Source organism: Ovis aries, chromosome 7, assembly GCF_016772045.2.
Source record: "Ovis aries strain OAR_USU_Benz2616 breed Rambouillet chromosome 7, ARS-UI_Ramb_v3.0, whole genome shotgun sequence".
Lineage (NCBI taxonomy): Eukaryota > Metazoa > Chordata > Mammalia > Artiodactyla > Bovidae > Ovis > Ovis aries.
In genome coordinates, this window is record NC_056060.1 from 13,910,954 (window position 1) to 13,923,458 (window position 12,505).

General features: G+C 49.1%; 1 protein-coding gene across 2 annotated transcripts in view; it reads left to right on the plus strand.

Annotated features, from left to right (window-relative positions):
* Positions 1-12,505, plus strand: part of SMAD3 (SMAD family member 3) — a 127,156-nt gene that overhangs the window by 42,972 nt on the left and 71,679 nt on the right. The gene's annotated exons all lie outside the window — the stretch shown is intronic.

Genomic DNA, 12,505 nt, shown 5'->3' on the forward strand with positions numbered 1-12,505 from the left:
CAAAGAAGATATTACTTCTTATGACAATTGCATAAAGTCGGACTTGTATGATTGTAGGGTATCTTTTTTGGTAGATTCTAGCATCTTTTTGGCAATGGTTTTTTCAGCAGTTAGTTTTGATTTTGATGTTTTCATACGAGGAGGTGAGCTCACGTATCCATCTTGAGCTAAGGGTCCCAGACTTATTTTCCACGGATTGGTCTTTGTCTCACGGACAACCTTTGGATTCTTCTCGAAGGCAAGGGGATCAGTTCAAATTCACCCTCGAGTCCTCTCAGCCTAACACCATGAGAGGTGGAGAGTAGTCACTTAATAAAGCTTGTCAAATGAAGGCATGGGATGAATCTGCATGTTGGATTTTCTTTTGATGCTTGATGATTAGAAAATTCTCATGGCTTGCTGGTTTGTAAGACATGATTTCCACTGTAAATTCTTTGTGTGGGGGAATGTTTTTTATGCAGAGTGCTTGCCTGGATTGAAAAATGCTTTATGGTAGCAGTTGTGAAAAATTGAGTCCTTTTGCTCTGATGGAAGCTGGGTGACCCTATGGAAGTTGCTGGAACCCTCTGGGACTCGTGACCCTCATCTGTAAAATGGGTGGGAGGGGGCAGTGGGCCACATGGCTTCCAAGAGCTTCCTGCTGTCCTGCTCATGTCATCCTCCCATCCTCCTCTTTGGCACGTGGACACAGATCGTGTCCCCAAGGGATCGTGCACAGAACTGGAATTCTCCCTGGCCTCTATGACTGCTTTCCAGCGGGTGGAATGCCTCCTTTCTCAGTAGCGGAGGGAAATGTTAATGTGGGGTTAGGAAAGCAAGCCAAGAGCCCTCGAATAATTAAAACACACACGCACACAAAGAGGAGCGGGAGGGGGAGAAACACGCCTCGTGGACAGGGGATGAGTAAAACCCAATGGACTGAGAAAGCCCCAGTGCTGAACTTCACATGACCCCGCTTGCTGCCTGCTGTTGGGACACCCGCATGCCCCCTGTGCACGGCTGGCCTTTGATGTCAGTGGCCTCACAGGAAGCAGCGCTGCCATCAGCCTGGCAGAGCATGTGAAGCCTGGCCCCCTACCCCAACCCCCACAGCCCAGTTGCCACCCACCCGTGTCTCTAGAAAACAAGCAGCCACGGCTCCCAGGTTGGTCGGACTGAGATACCCACCCTGTGCTCGCAAAACCAAAACCTCAACCCACTAGTGATGTCCCTGCAAGAAAGAGAAGACCAGGAAGGATTTCTGCTTTTTAGTCCTTCTCTGCTGAGACCAGATTTCCTGTAGGAATGATGTTGCCCTGTGCTTCCTGAACTCTCCTAATTCACCCATTAATGAATGAACTTGATCATTGCTTGGGTGTATATCTGTAAGACGTTGGGGGAATAAGAATAAATAAAGGATTGTCTCTGCCCATGGACTTCGATTTGGTTAGGGGAGGAGACTCGTAAACATGCAGAGGTCTGTGGGGCCCTAATCAGGTTGCATGCAATGGAACATCAAGAGAGTTACCTCCTTTGCTGGAGGAGGGAGGGTCAGCAATGCCCGACTAGGTGTCCCAGGACTCCAGCCCACTGCAGTCTGTGTCAGAGGGTTTGGCTTAGATGGACAGTGGGTTTGGCCAAACACAAGTGCACGTGTATATAAACAGTGGTGGAAAACTAACAGTACCTCGGGCTGATGGCTTCCTAGGTGACAGTGTTTCCCTTCTGGTATGGTCATGAGGCTTCAGGGACCTTTCCCTGCTCTTGCAAGAGGGAAAAGGACCGCATTTGTTGTTACATACAGCCCCCCTGCTGACGTGCATTGAGAGTCTGTGGGGTCTAGACCTGTGAGCTCTGTCTGCCCTTGAGCAGCTAGCTGCCTTCTAGCGGGGAGGTACACTACAGTTGTGTAGCCTCATTCAATAAGTACATAATAGTTAACTCTATAGGAGTCACCTTTTTGTGAGATACACTTTTTATTTTGGAATACTTGTAGACTTAGAGAAAAATTGCAGAGATAACATGGGAGTCCCCATGTACCTGTCACCCAGATTTTCCTGGTGTTGACAGCTTACGTTATCACACTACTTTTGTCAAAATTAAGAAACCAACATCAGTGAGTTACTGTTAATACAACTCCCGACTTTATTTAACCAACCTTAAAAAAGAACTTTTAAAAAGTTTTAGCATATAATATACCATGAAATTTACTCTTTTAAGATATACAATTCATTGGTTTTAGTGGATTAACACTTCTATAACCATTGTGTGTGTGTATGTGCATGTGTGTGTGTGCTCAATCACATCTGACTCTGCAACCCCATGGACTAGAGCCCACCAGGCTCCTCTGTCCATGGGATTTTACAGGCAAGGATATTGGAGCGGGTTGCCAGTTCCTACTCCAGGGGATCTTCCTGACCAGGGATTGAACCCGTGTTTCTTGCATCTCCTGCACTGGCAGGCAGATTCTTTACCACTGTACCACCTGGGGTGCCCTCTATAACCATTACTGCTGTCCAATTTCAGGATATATTTATTACCCCTAAGAGAAACTTCATACCCATCTGCAGCTACTCCTCATCTACCCTCCACCCCCTTGCTCTGGAAACCTGATCTACTCTCTACCTCTGTGGATTTGCCTCTTTGGGGCATTGCATGCAATGGAGTCACACAGTATTGGTCTTTTGTGACTGGCTTCTTTCACTGAGCATAGTGCTGGCAAGGCTGATGTCGTGGCACGTATCAGTACTTCATCCCTTTTTATGGTCAAATAATATTAGATATGGCTATATCCACATTTTGTTTGTCCGTCTGTCCGTTGATAGACATTTGGGTTGTTCCTCCTTTTTGGCTGTTGTGAATATTACTGCTGTGGACACTGATATACAAGTTTTTGTATGGTTGTGTTTTGATTTCTCTTGGGTCTATCTCTAGGTGTAGAATTACTGGGTCATTGATTACTTTACCTTTAACTCTTCGAGGAGCTGGCTTCTATTCCAAAGTGGAGTATATTACAGATCCCACCAGCAGGGTTCGAGGGCTCCAGTTTCTCCAGCGCTTGTTGTTGTCTGTTTTATTTTTGCGACTCGACTGGGTGTGCAGTGGCATCACCCTGTGGTTTTGGTTTGCATTTCTCTGATGACTAACGACACTGAGCATCATTTCACATGCTCATTGGCCATTTGTCTGTCTGCTTTAGAGAACTATCTATTCAGATCCTTTGCCCGCTTTTCAATTTAGGTCGTCTTTCTCTTGTTGAGCTTTAAGGATTCTTTATGTATTCTGGATACAAATTCCCTTTTCAGATAGATGGTTAGCAAATATTTTCTCCCATTCCTTGAATTGTCTCACTTTCCTGATGGTGTCCTTTGAAACAAAAAGGTTTTGATTTTGATGAAGCTAAATGTATTTATTCTTTTGTTCTTGCTTTTGGTGTCATGTCTGAGAAACCATTATCTCACCCTAAGGCCACAAAGATTTACTCCCTGTTTTCTTCTAAGAGCTCTGTAATTTTAGCTTATATATTTAGGTCTTTGATTTATTTTAATTTTTTTATATATACATTTATTTATTTTATGAGATAGGTGTCCAACTTCCTTCTTTTGTATATGGATATACAGTTGTTCAAGCACTATTTGAAAAGACTATTATTTCCCCACTGGCTGGTCTTGGCCTCTTTATCAAAAATCAGTGATTAAGAATACATATGTATACCTATGGCTGATTCATGTTGATGTATGGCAGAAATCATCACAATATTGTAATTTTCCTCCAATTAAAAGTAAAATTAAATTAAAATCAATGATCATAAATGTAAAGGTTTATTTTTGGATTCTCAGTTCTATTCCATTGATCTGTGTGTTCATCCTCATGCCAGCCTTGATTACTGTAGCTTTGCAATACTAATCAAGTTAAAAAAAAAATTTGTTTAATCATTTACCTTGTTTCAAAAAAAGAATTTGAGATAAGTCTCAAGTACAGTGAACAAAAAAGGATTGAGATAGGGAAATTAGGGGAAGAGGAGGAAAGGATTAGAAAATAAGATGAGATCAAAGGTAATATTGGTACACAGTATTGTGTCTTACAAAGTCTTTTAGGATTGTTGGATGTAGCCTGCAAATTTGGCTCTGAGCCTCCTATCAGCCAAAGGTAAAATGGAAATGTGACCTCAGAACAGAGTAACATATGTCCCATGGGATTTAAAGAAAAATTTTTTTTCTCCCCTAAGGGAGGAATCCAGTTTTTTCAGGGGCTTCAACGTGAGAGACGTTCCCCTGTGGGTCCTAGGACCAGAGATTCTTGAGCATACAATTGTTTCAGTTGTGTTAGTTCTGTCTCTTTGGACTGATAACTTTTTTTTTTTTTTTAATAGTCCACCTTTTTTTTTTCTCTGACGGCACTGGGCGGCCTGTCGGATCTTAATTCCCTGACCAGGGATGGAACCCAAGGCCCCTGCAGTGGAAGTGTGGTATCCAAACCACTGGACGACCAGGGAATTCCCCTGATAGCTTCTTGAAGGCAGGAACTGTGTCTTACTTCCCTCACATCCCCCCATCATGCCTGGGAAAGGACATGGGGGTACTTTAAAAAATGTTGATGGAATGCTTTCTAAAATTCCGAATGTTTATTCCCTCCTTCAGTGACATTTCTGTGATCAGGTTACGATTTTGAGGCTCATTTGGAGGTAGAGAAGTGAAGTGCTTGCTTGCCCTTCTGGCTGTGTTTTAGGAGTTATTTCCTGCCATTAGCTCCTTGAGAGCTGGCCAAGTAGTGATGAGTGCTGGGCGGCTTTGCTCCGAGAGCCGGCAGTGACCTAGAAGGGAGGCAGCGTTGCTTCACCCACCTTGGAGCCCACCCACCTTTCCACCTCCTCCGTGCTGGGGCATCCTTTCTGTTCACTCTGACATGCCTTCCTGCTTCCCTGCCTAATGGAAAAATCCAGCATGTGTGAGGGAGGTCCTGGCCCAAACTGGACAGCTTCTCCTAGAATTGGGGCCACCACCTGTGGTTGTGCTTGGCACAGGCCTGGTCACTCTACAAAGAGGCCCACCCAGTCAGGCTCCCTCACGGGGCAAAGCAGCAAACTGCCTTCAACTGACTACATGTGCCGTGTTGGGTGGCCCGCTCCATCTCATCCCTAATAAAGGGCTTTACTATTTGTTGGTAACATTCTCTTTTTAAAAAAGAGAGAGATTTGAACACCAGCCTCTAGGGGAGGTTACTGTTTCACCGTTTACAGATGGGGAAATGGAGGCTCAGCGTGTGTAAGCTACTTGTTCTAAGTCACACAGCTAGTAACGTGTCAAGCAATGACTCCAGCCCAGGGAATCCTGGCTTTGATTTCACCTGTCCTTCTGTTTCTACTCACTGGTCCCCATTCTTGATCTAATTTAGGGAGTGTAAGAGGCCAACACTCTGTCTGCTTTCTGTATCTTTGAACAGGTAGGAGCAGTTTCCTTTGAAGTTACATTTGCCTCCATGGGGTTGGGTGTCAAAAAGCAGCCCCCCAGGGATCACCCTCTGCACCTCTGGGCCCTTGGCCAGCAGTGGCCTCGTAATAATGTAAGAATGTAGACATCTGATTACTGCCTGGGACTTACAGGGACTGTTTCGCTCCTGCCGTCCTGTCTGAGCCTGACCACAGCGAGAGAAACAGGGTGGGCACTGTCTCCCCCACTGTGCATGTGTGGATGCTGAGTTGCCTGGGGTCACCAGATGGTCAGGGGCAGAGGTGGGCTGAGAAACCCGTCTCTGACTCCTGACCCAGTGCTCTCAAATGTGTGTTGGGTCGAACCAGCAAGCTGAGAATTTATGTTGCTCTAGAGGCTGTGGGTACCTCCAGGAGTGGCACTTTGTTACTTACGTGATGAGACAAAAGGAAAGTCTCTTCTCCCTCAGAAGTAAAGTCTCACCTACACTCGTGGATTTCTCTGTATCCCTCCAGCCCCTCACTATTCTCAGAAGAGAATCAGAGTGGAATCAGGTTTCAGACAGAATGTGGCCTTGCTGCAGAATCTGTTAGGATGGGAACACGATGCTGGCCAGCCACCACCAAAACCAGTTGTTTTGGCCCACCTGGGAGGTCATTTGGCTCCCGTGTCCACCATACGGTGGTGTCCAAACCTCCTATGTGCTGAGAGCTGTGCCAGTCACCAGCAAATCCAGAAAACTCTGTGACCCTTTGGGGGCATTTACCCTTTGGGGGCATTTTTGTCCTAGTCTTTACCAAGCCTCTGACCCCAGGTGACAGACATGTGTCCTCTGAGTCACAATTTTCTCATCAGTGTAGTGGGGATGAAGATGTCTGGCAGTCTGTGTCCAGGAGTGACACTGAGGCTGAGATAAGGTTTAATGACATGGACTCACTTGTTCATTCATTCAGCACATCTTATTGATCCCTAACCCTCAGCCGGGATCTGGATTCTGTGGTGAACAAAGAGAAGCCCCTGCCTTGAGACAAGGCACCTGCAGTCTGGGGGAACCCCGCAATCACAGATGTCACATTGTAGACCTTGGGAGCCGTGAATGAGGACAGGGAGGGGGCCTGAGCACTGTAGGCAAGGAGACCTGATTCTGTTTGTGGAAGGAGTGGTGGTCAGGGAAGGCTTCCTGGAGGAAGTGACCTTTGATCTGAAGTGTAAAGGGTAAGTAAGGGTCACCACAGGAAGAGGTGATTTATGAGCAGCCTGGACAGAGGGAAGAGCAAGTGCAGAAGCCCCGAGGAAGGAGGAGAGTTTAACAACAGAGAGAAGTTTGCCTGGAGGGCTGTGGACGTGGATCTCTAGCATCTCCTATTTGATTTCCTTCAGTGGGTCTTTTTGGAGCAGCTGCTAGGGGCTAAGTTCATCACAGGTGCTGGGGCCATCAGGGCATGATAGTTGATGTGAGGGTCTGGAAGGCACTTCTGGGATATCCTGTCCTAGGATACCGATCCATCCCTCGCCATGCAAGGGGAAATCTTACCCACAGAGGACCAGGTGACCAGGCCAGGGACATAATGCTTTGAATATCAGACCCATCCTGGCATGGTGGGGATAAACGTAGCACCTATCTCATGGGGTTTTGTGGCAACTGCTCTGATCACAAGTGGGTCATGCAAGTGCTGGGCTGCAGGAGCGTGCAGGAAAGGGGGGCTACTGTGGTGAAGATGGTGGTTATTCCTAGCAGCCCTGTGAGTAGTCTTGAAAGTAGGTGCCATAGGGAATTGGAAGAGAAGTCACTGGTGCTGGGAGTGCTCTGCAGAGCCCGAGGGAGCGGGAAGGCCAGAGAGGAGGGAGTTCTCGGTTCACGAGCCGAGACAGGAGAGCCGAGGAGCAAGAAATGAGGAAGACCTCTGGTGTTATCCATTCGACATGGAGGAAATGGACACGTGTTCAGTGAGCTGAGCAGATGGCTTCTCACCCATGGGGAAGTGACCCAGGCAGCTAGCTTTCTACTTCATGGTTGGAGAAGCATCTTATGACTAGATATGATGGCATGTCCAATCTGGAAGGCAAAGGTCAGGAGGTAAGAAAGCAGATAAATGCAATGTTTATCTCAAAAAAACTTGTAAACTGCTCGGAAATCCCCACGCTCACTTCCTCCAGGAAGCCGTCCTGGATTCCCCCACCCAGTCCTCCTGGGCCCTCCACCTCCTCAGCCCCCAGATACACCCTGTGTAAATGTGACTTTGCCTCTCCACCTGGAGGGCTGGCTTCTTGAGGCCTAGGGCCATGACTGGTCTGTCTTATAGAGCCACTGGGGTGAGTCATAATCCTTTTTGGATGCATAAGGTTTCTGGAGGCCTCAGGCTGAAAATACTGATTAGGAGGCCAATTAGGGTCTTTTGATCTAAAATCCAGACTCTTTCTTGCCACCCCAGCCTCACTCAGGTGGTGACCCTGGGTTCTGCCAGAAGGAGCTAGTAGGCAGGGATTTTTTTTTTGTCGGACCTGAAAGTCAAGAAAGAGCCACTGGCAGACCCAGCAGGGCCCCTCAGACCTTGTCAGCTCGGCTCCTTCATTTCACAGAGGAGGAAGCCATGTGCCCCAAAGCAGAAGTGGTAGTGGGGCTACCCTCAGGTTCAGGCCGCGGTCCCCTGAGCCCCAGCCCTGTGCAGCCCTCACTGCACAGAGTGGCTGTCCCCTTCTGATCATTAGGAAGTCACCAGGTCCCCAAGTGGGTTAGAGCAGGTGGTGCTGGGCGTGAGACTCTGGTGGGTGTGGGATGTTTCCCTTCCTTCTGGGAAGCCCTCCAAGCTCATGTGAAAGAAAAGGGTTTATTTAGCACAGATTTTCAAGCCGCCTTCTTTTTTTTTTTTTCAGTTGTGATTGCTTCATTTCTTTATTGTTGTTTATTCGCTAAGTCATATCTGACTCTTTGTGACCCCATGGACTGCAGCATGCCAGGCTCCCCTGTCCTTCACTATCTCCTAGAGTTTGCTCAAACTCATGTCCATTGAGTCGGTGATGCCATCCAACCATCTCACCCTCTGTCACCCGCTTCTGCTCCTGCTCTCAATCTTTCCCAGCATCAGGGTCTTTTCCAATGAGTCAGCTCTTTGCATCATGTGGCCAAAATATTGGACCTTAAGCATTAGCATCAATCCTTCCAACAAATATTCTGGGTTGATTTCTTTTAGGATTGACTGGTTTGATCTTGCTGTCCATGGGACTCTCAAGAGTCTTCTCTAGCACCACCGTTTGAAAGCATCATTTCTTCAGCACTCATCCTTCTTTATGGTCCAGCTCTCACATCTGTACCTGACCACTGGAAAAACCATAGCTTTGACCAGACGGACCTTTGTTGACAAAGTAATGTCTTTGCTTTTTAATACGCTGTCTAGGTTTGTTATAGCTTTCCTTCCAAGGAGCAAGAGTCCTTTAATTTTGTGGCAGCAGGCACCATCCGCAGTGATTTTGGAGCCCAAGAAAATAAAATCTGTCACTGTTTCCACTTTTTCTCCATGAGTTTCCCATGAAGTGATGGGACCAGATGCCATAATCTTCGTTTTTTGAATGTTGAGTTTTAGACCAGTTTTTTCACTCTCCCCTGTCAACTTCATCAAGAGGCTCTTTAGTTCCTCTTTGCCTTCAGCCATTAAAGTGGTATAATCTGCATATCAGAGGTCATTGATTTTTTTCCCTGCAGTCTTGATTTCAGCTTGTGAGTTGAAGCCTGGCATTTCACATTTTAATAATGATCATTTTAAACATTTATTTTTATTTGTTTATTTGGCTCTCCTGAGTCTTAGTTGTGGCACTCAAGATCTTTGATCTTCATTGTGGCATGCGAACTCTTAGTTGTACCATGCAGAATCTAGTTCCTGGGCCAGGGATTAAACCCAGGCCCTCCTGCATTGGGAGCGTGGAGTCTTAGCCACTAGACCACCAGGGAAGTTCCTCAAACCTTCTTTAGAGACTCTTGTTTGCTTTAAAATGCCTAGAGACGTGATCATGTAATGATGTTTTAGTGATAGCGCAGAAGGCATATAGTGCCAAACACAACCCAGAGATCATTTATTGCAAGAACTCCTTATTAAGAGTCTGAAATGCATTATTTCACATGCTTGTGGTGGGTGCAGACCATGCGCCTGGCACAGTGCAGCATGCCCGCTGCCCCCACAGCAAGGGGAGAGGGACGCATGATACATGACCCCGCACAGGGCTTGCAGTGGGGGCCCAGGGAGCGGCTGCCCAGCCTGGTGAGAGGACCAGGGGCAAGAGTGAAAACCACAGAAGGAGCTTCCCTCTTTAGAGCGCATTCCTTGCCAGAATGAGAATAAAGCAAATCCCAGATGTTTTCTGTAAATAAAAGGCAGTTTTGAGTGAGGGAGGGCTGGGGCCAGTAAAGTTTGGTCCAAAGATATCTTAGACTACACTAGAATTAGGAGCTGCAGTCCATGGGGTCGCTAAGAGTCGGACACGACTGAGTGTCTTCACTTTCACGTTTCACTTTCATGCATCGGAGAAGGAGATGGCAACCCACTCCAGTGTTCTTGCCTGGAGAATCCCAGGGACGGGGAAGCCTTGTGGGCTGCCGTCTATACGGACGCACAGAGTCGGACGTGACTGAAGCAACTTAGCAGCAGCAGAAGCAGAATTAGGAAGGGGGAGTCAATTTGTCACAAAGAACACCCCCCCCTCCACAAAGGAAAAATAAGAGATCTGCTTAGACAATGCCCTTCTGTAGGAGATTTTTCATCCAACCTAGGGTGTGAAAGAGCAGTTTCAAATAGCCAGGTAAGACTATGTGCTCTCTCCGTGTGATGAGGAGGTGCTGAGTGCAGAATACCTCATGGGATAAAAATGCTGTTTTCCTGAGCTGTCTTTTAAGATACCACCCCACATGCCACCTGCTCAGTGGTGCCTTCCTCGGGAGCCCTGACCCGCTGAGGTCTGCCCTTTGTCTGAGATGCACAGCATTTCTTCATTGGGTACCCCTTGAACCCAGGGCCTTGCAGCTCCCATCACGCCACGCACAGAGGCGGCCCATGCTGACCAGCAGTGAGCACCAGTGACTGTTGATGGGCTCCTGTCCCGGGCCCCATAAAGCGGGAGCCGGGTGGATGCGTGTGGAGTTGGGGCGAGGGCTGAGCTGAGATGATGTTTGTGAGGCATTGTGGTATGGATGAAGCCAGGTTGGGGAGGGTGCGAGGGTGGATCGAGAAGGAGGCCACCACCTGAGGGACAGCTACTTTCAGGGCACAGGAGAGCAAGGCAAAGCAAGACACCGGGGACGCGGGACGTGCGAGTGGTGAGGCCCTGCGGTGAGAGGAAGGGAGCAGCGCGGTTGGACGCAGCGGTGGAGCCAGGATGCGAGGGGGTGCAAAGCACGTGTTTTGGATTTTGTGACTCAGCGGTCACTAGTGGCCTTGGTAAGGGCAATCGTGGTGGTAGCTGGGGGCCAGGCCCACACAGTGAGCCCTAGAGTGAATAGAGGGGAGAAAGGGGAAACAGAGGGCATGGGTCACTCCTGCTACCGGTCACTTGGACAGCCACCAGGTGGGAGCTGGGCGGGGACCTGTCTGCAGTGACCCACGGGAGGGGAGAGCCTTGAGTACGTTCCCGTGTTTAGGGAGGTACACAGAAGGCAGGCCGAGCTGTACTCAGACTTGCCAAAAACACCCTTAAAGCTCAAACCAACGCGCTCTTAAGGGAATGGAGCAAATGGATTGTTTTGTAAGAAGTTTGTAGTCCAAAGGGAAAATTGCCCAAGACTACTTCTGAAAGTAAAAAGTCAAGGTAAGGTGAACTTTTCTAGTTATTTCAAAGGGTTAAGACTTTGGATTGGTGAGCCTCTTGTGTCTGTCACACCAGGAATTTGCTGTTGCTGCTGTTGCTTCTTTTTGTGAGTACCAACTACGCGCCCTCAAGTACACAGGGTCCTTTACGGGGGAAAGAAAAATGTATAGGATAGACCTTGCCCTGAGGGAGGCATGAGACAGAGCCCCTGGCAGCCCAGGTGGAGTGTGGTGACTGGGAGTTGGCCAGGGGCTGTCAAAGATACAGTCTCCCCCTCCACCCCCGCCCCATCCCCCCGCTGTGCTGGGTCTTTCCGTTGCACATGGGATTTTCTAGTTGCAGCGAGTGGGGGCTATTCTCTAACTTTGGTGCTCGGGCTTCTGGGCTTCTCGTTGCAGTGGCTTCTCTTGTTAGGGAGGGTGGACTCCAGGGCGCACCGGCTCAGTAGTTGTGGCGCACGGGCTTAGTTGCCCTGTGGCATGTGGGATCTTAGTTCCCAGGCCAGGGATCGGATCCACGTCCCTGCATTGGCTCTCAACTGCTGGGCCACCAGGGAAGTTGTGGGGTATCTGTCTTAGGGGTATTCCATGCTACCTCTTTGGATACAAGAGTGGTTTTGGAGCTCCCTCTATGTATCCCACTCACCTTGACAGTATAAGGCATGGCCTGTGTCCTGGTGACCTAAGTGTCTGAAGGGAGGCCTGTTGGAACGTCCACGTTTCGGATAATTGACATCCTGGGGTGAGACTAGGACCTGCCGCAGGGTGGGTGGGAGGGGGCCCAAGGTGGGATGGGGCCTGGATCACGCAGGCCAAGGACGGTACAGAGGCTTTCTTAGGCTTGGTGGTAGCTCTGGGACTTGAACGCCGACCTACCCATAGGGAAACTGCATTTTGCTGTAGTTAGACAGCTTTGAACTCCCACCCAGTGGGCTGGGCCTCCTGTCTCACCCGCTTTCAGCGGGCATCTGTCACGCAATGAATAACGGAGGACGCCAGTGTCCGCGTCTGTGCAGAGGCTGCGCGGCTTCCTGCAGCCCGGCCCCCTGGGTCCTGGCCGTGGGGTGGGAGGGCAGCTGGCCGGCCGGCCCCACTGAGTCACACTCTGGCGTGGGGCCCGGCGGGGATTTCCACGCGGCCCGTGTTGTCTTCTCCTGTTTCCTGTTGGGCTCTGACGCAGGCTGCCTGCCAGTGGGTGCGGGGGTACTCCCGCCCGCGCCGTGACCCTCCGCCTTCCCCAGGCCCCGTGGGCGGCTCTCCCTCCCTCCCTCCCTCCCTCCCTCCCTGGAGCCCGTGGCCCCAGCA